Below are 6,162 nucleotides of genomic sequence, written 5' to 3'. Positions count from 1 at the left end.
TGACCCTTTATTAATCATAATAATTTCTTTGATTAATCAATTTTAGACTCGTATAATTGATACATCGTAAATTTGCTGAAATAAATGCCAGATTGTTGTAACATCGTAAAGAATATTGATTATAATCCACACACGTAAATATGTAATTATAGTAGAAGAAGAAGTGGAAGAATTGAGAAAGGGAGAGCGTCGTTATTGCAAGAACATTGCTCGAACAGAGGGTAAAAATGGCGCGTTTGCAATTAAAAGTAAAAGTATAAAAGGTGAGGTAGGAAGGAATAGGTGTGGAATGATGATTGAGGGGTCGCTTTCATTAGTCGAGGAGCGACATGCACGAATTGCCATGGCAGGAAATCCTTACCCAGGATTGGGTGGTCCTGTCGATGTCGAGATAATATCGTCAAGTGGAGTGGAAAAGTCGAGCAAGAGATTTGTCGGGCCCCCCGCGGACCGGGCCCCTCGAGGGGGTCCCCGTAATTTCAAATCTTCTCAGGGCCCAGAAATTCGCAACCCTCAGGCCACAGCAACTCCCTATTTATTCTTCGGCGACAATGCGACAAACTCTGGAGAAATTCACCCTGCAATCATGCGAGTCAAAGTCAAACGTTCTCAGGAGGCGAGAATCGACTGGGCGTATATATACAGCACAGCACGTCTTATGTGCTTATACTACCTATAATTTACCTGTCTCGTTTGCCTCATCCCCGATTCTCTTCCTCATACATGTATATCCTGTGTATGTATAAATATATATATATATATATAGTTAATGGAGCGAAGAGGAAGGATGTTTAGTTTAATAAATAGAGGAGGGAGAGTAATATAGCAGTCGCTTAGCAGGGCTCGTTATCGTATTATCTCGGGGACACCGGCTGCTGCTCTGCTCTCTCACTCTCCGCGGTACTATATATGGGGAACTCGCATTTCATGGGGTCCGACCGCGCGATCGGTTCCATTATATGCCAACGGAACGTATCGCTCCGTGTATCTCCGTCCGGGCTCCGGGAACGCCCGTACCCGATAACATTGACGTGACGCGATAATTTTGTAATATCGCACGCGCACACTCGCTTCCAAACTGTACGTACATACACGCGCATATGTATTACATACACTGTATATAAAGGGTCTAAGTATATAGACATAATGGACAGAGATATTCTCGAAGGAAGTTGTAAAGCTATAAATAAATTAACAAATGCACTTCTTCAGGGATTGCGAATACTAATTATAGCAGCTGCGAGGCAAGTGACATATATATATGTATATATGGGTGTTTCACTTAAAGTGACCCAGCGCGAAACCATGCTAGAAGCGAGTAGGTTGGGAAGCACATAGGTGACTGGTGGAGGGAGGGGATAGCGCTGAGGCAAGCTGCCAGCCTGTGATGGACAGCGGTCGACTTTCAGACGCCCTCCTTCCACCTCACACCAAACCCAGGCAAGTGTTTGGACTTAAGGGGATGCATTGCGCGTCGAAAAAGTACTTCCAAATTATCTTCTACAATTTTCTCGACGCGCAATGCATCCCCTTAAGTCCAAACATTTGCCTGGGTTTGGTGTGAGGTGGAGGGGGAGGCATCTGAAAGTCGACGACTGTCCATCACAGGCTAGGCTTGCCTCAGCGCTATCCCCTCCCTCCACCAGTCACCTATGTGCTTCCCAACCTACTCGCTTCTAGCATAGTTTCGCGCTGGGTCACTTTAAGTGAAACACCCGACAGTACATATTTGTGTTTTTATACAGGAAGACTCTCGGAATATTTAAATGCTTTCGTATGCGAAAAATACTTATACTTTTGCAAAGTTTACATTATAGTTAAAACAACGTTGCAGTGGCACAAGCCAAGAATAGTTCAAACAATAAAGCTATAAATAATAACCGTTTTGTGACATAGATCCTACCAGCCAACGAATGGCACAATAACACGTAGGAGTGTCCTCATGCAGATGTTAGGTTTTATGTTTGCAACTCTCATCTTATTTCAATTAGTTTTTTATTAATATGTTACATGAAAAAATTGCTTATTTTTCCCACTTTTTCGTTGATATCTTGAGAGAACTGTTGAAGCAATGTTATTGACGTCAACGAAGGAATTGTAGAGAATGGAAAAGGAAGAAAATGAAAATTAGAAAACCTCAATAGGATAATCATAAGCCGAGAAAATGAGGAATAACATGAAAAAATTGTTACCTTCTTTAAAAAGTCACAATTCTGCCATTTGTTAACATTAAGAGATTTTCAAAAAACCGAAATAAACGTTTCTCTGTGATTAATTTTTTCTTTTCAAATCTTTTTTTTTTGTTTTTTATTTAAATAGGACTATATTCAAATTGATAGGAGAGCCTTCGCAATAAAGCTCATTAAAGATTCAGGCTGCATTTGGGCAAAAAATAATTAACCGACAATGTACAAATTTAGCATACATAAAATAGACATAAATACCTACTTTTCTCCACGAGTTTCAGCTCTTAATGTTAACAAATGGCAGAATTGTGATTTTTTAAAGAAGGTAACAATTTTTCATTTTTTCTTCATTTTATCAGCTTATGATCGATTATCCTATTGAGGTTTCCTAATTTTCATTTTCTTCCTCTTTCCATTCTCTACAATTCCTCCGTTGGCGTCAATAACATTGCTTCAACGGCTTTCAAGATATTAACGAAAAAGAGGGAAAAATAAGCAATTTTTTCATGAAAAATATTAATAAAACACGAATTAAAAACAGTTGAGAGTTGGAAATATAAAACTTAACATCTGCATGGGGGTATATATCTGTTTTTATTAACTTAATCTATACAATTTTAGAATTGTCTTACGCGTACGTTTATATGTATACCTACATTATTTTTATTGCGACATGGACCCGTGGCACCCCACAGCGGAAGAATTAAAGATCAATGCGCCAAAATCATGCTGTAGATGACTGACGAAAGCGCTAAAAAGAACTTTCTCGATAAAACCGTCAAAGGTTCCTATATATGTGTATATATATATATGGACACGTGACCACGGGTCTTATCCAAAGATCTTAAATACTCTTGTAGTCACGTGGCAGGATGCTAACTATCGCAAATCTCTCGATCTTCGCAAAATTATTGCTAGTTTAGAATACTCTGTATTACAATACTTAACTCTATCAGTCAAACTGATTCTCTCGAATAATCGGAACTTGACAGAGTATACTCGAACATTTTTCTATTTTTATTTCGAATGAAACCTCTTTTTCTTGAGAGACGCGAGAAAGCAATGAGTTTGGCCGAGTACCGCAGTAGAGATTTTGGCTGATCCCGAGGGAACGGAGCGGCGGCTTTCACACGGCGGCATGCCGTGGACGCTAACTCGTGTTATGGGGTTGTCAAAGCGGCGACAGGATGACATCTCTATTATCACGTGTAGGCCATAGACGTGGATAGCACCCTCTCTCTCTCTCTCTCTCTTTACGCGTGCCACGGAGATAACGCATCTCCCCGGTGATAATCCCCCTTGGTGCCATCCCATGTCGCATATGGCGAACCCCATGACTGTTAAACAGATACACGAAGCCACCCCTGGGACTATTCTCTATTTTCTCTCCTACAACTAATTAGCTCGCCTATATATATATATATACGCACACACACCCACGTATAAGTTTCTACATAAATTTATATATGTATATTATTTAATAAAATCTTCCAAAGAGTGAAAGTTTTTCAGAATAAGTTGTCGCACTGTCGTTAAAAAAGATTTCGCGAGTTCCCATGCATAATCTATTCTTAGTACAAAGAATAGCGACAAAGCCGCAGCGAGTGGTCGTATTCGATGGAAGAAAAGACATGCAGCAGTTTGAACGTAGAGTAGGGAGCATGCGCCGATATTTGTTGCTAGTTCTTCCAGAGATGGTCAGATAGGCTGCATGGCTTGCTTAATTATTGAGTCTCGCTGCGACGATAATTGTCGTGTAGTTGGAGCAACATTGTGACTCCATGTTTTCCCGCCACGCCCAGTTAGCTGTTCTTCGCTGCGTGCAGCCACCAGCTCGTGTTTGCCGCTCCCACGGGATCCTCGATTCCCTCTTAATCCATTCGAAAGCTTCCTTAAACCCTTCGAGCATCTCGAACGTGCTAGAACATATTATTTATAGTACCTTCTACCGCGGTTAAAACGTTGCAGCAGTAGAGCCCTTATCCTTCCATTCCATCTGGATGATCTTCGAAGGGCAAAAATAGGGAAAGCGTGAATCGTCGCGAAGCTGCTGCTGCGTTTCCGGTGCACAGCGGGATGGTCAAAGCCGGTATGGGACCCATTGAAACTTGACCGCCACCAGAGATTTTCTATAAATGCAGCATCGACTTAACCTAATGCGCCCTTAACGAACCCCTTAATCCAATTTTCGTTAAAGTAACGAAATTTATGCGACGGCTGACCGGAAGTGTGTGGTCGCCTCACGCCATCGAGCGTGCCACCGATTCACACCCCAGTTTGAATCAATTAGATTCATCGAGCACACGACGATCGACATATATATATATATATATATATATACGTAAATACATACCTTAATGCGGCGAACAATCGCGGAGGAAAGGAAGCAGTGTCGTATTCGTCGATACAAATGCAAGCACGAGGAAAAATAATGCACCCCGCGGCGAGCACTACATATATATATAATAATACATATATAAGTGATGTCGCGAGAATTCAATCTTTACGTATATAGAAATAAACTCGAGAGCAATAAAATATTCAACTTTCCCATAATATATAAATATAACTGCATAGAGACGTTTACGTTGGGATCGACGACGCACTAACAGCGAAACATATATACACACACACATATATATATATATATATATTATAGGAGAGCAGTTTTTCTCTTTGCCGAGACAGGCGCGACGTACTATATAGGGCGAGACCGGTTACCCACCCTTCGAACTTAAGAATCCCGTGGCGAGCCTCGATTCTAATCGATCTTTTGATTCCACTTCGTTTTAACTCTGCCCCGCGGGCATCCCTTAACGAAGATCCACTACTATTACCCCCCTTTGCCAGCTACCACTCACCAATACTTCTTTTTCCCTTCTCCTTTCTCCTCTTTTTTTTCTCCTCCTCCCTTCCTCTCTATGGGAATTCCAGCAATTTGCCCCAAATTACGACCAAAGTCTCTCCCGATCTTCCACTCAAATTCCCACAAATAAGCTTATTTCATTTCATTATTTTGCGCGCCGCGCGGCTCTAGGATGAAAGAAAACAATTTTCAAATCTCCATTCGAACGGTTTGCCCGAAAAATTAATAAAAGGGGAGGAGGAAAAAAAAAGAATGATTATTCGATTTTCGAGATAAACGAGCGCACCCCCACCCCTCCCTACAGAGCTCTCCGCGGCTCGGCGAGTTGACGAGTAATTTCAAGTGATTTCAATTCCAATTTAACCCTCAAGCCGATTTCGCGAGGTCTCCATTACCCTATTTCGAGGATCCGCGCTCGCTTAGGGTAGTAATTATCCGAGATCATTAACGCAGAAGCGACGCGGCAGTTTGTCTTTTCTCCGCAAATTATAACACACTTTCCAATGAATTCCACTACCTGCAGTGTCGAGAGTATAGGCAATATAGGTATACGCCCTGCGTATATATATATGTATATGCAACTATCATTGGGCCGGTCCCACTGATTTCTCGTTAAGAAAAGGAGGATTTATTATGGCAGCTGGCAAGCTGGGGTGAGATACTTTTAATTTCCGTACTCGGCTTAGGTACATAGCAGGTACCGCGCGCTTTTGCACCCACTTGTGTTTCTGCCAAGAAGAGGGGGGTTTGGGGCAGGAGGCAAAGTAAACGAGAGGGGTCGCACGAGAGAACGCGCCGAGGGTGGAGTAAGACAGAGGAAAGCAGTGCCAGGGACAACAATCATAACAATCTAGTTAAACGTTATAAGGATATCTCGCGCTAAGAGGCGTGCCTAGCGTTGCATAAAATCAAATTGTACGCCGAGTCGAGAAGTTATTGTCGTTCCTTATCCCTTTCCCTCACCCTTCCCTTCCCCTCCTTCCCCACCCCACCGTCGCATAGTCGCCGAAAATTCACCCGAGCTTTCCGGACTCCCCCTCCCCCTCCCCCCAACCCCTACCTACCATTTCCTGCTTCGAGCTTCATCCGGCACGTCCTTCCCTCTTATCG

This window comes from Prorops nasuta, unplaced genomic scaffold, assembly GCF_024137725.1.
Source record: "Prorops nasuta isolate Cenicafe-Biocafe unplaced genomic scaffold, Cenicafe_Pnas_1.2 PNAS00014, whole genome shotgun sequence".
NCBI classification, from domain to species: domain Eukaryota; kingdom Metazoa; phylum Arthropoda; class Insecta; order Hymenoptera; family Bethylidae; genus Prorops; species Prorops nasuta.
Note: the sequence above shows the minus strand (reverse complement) of the source record.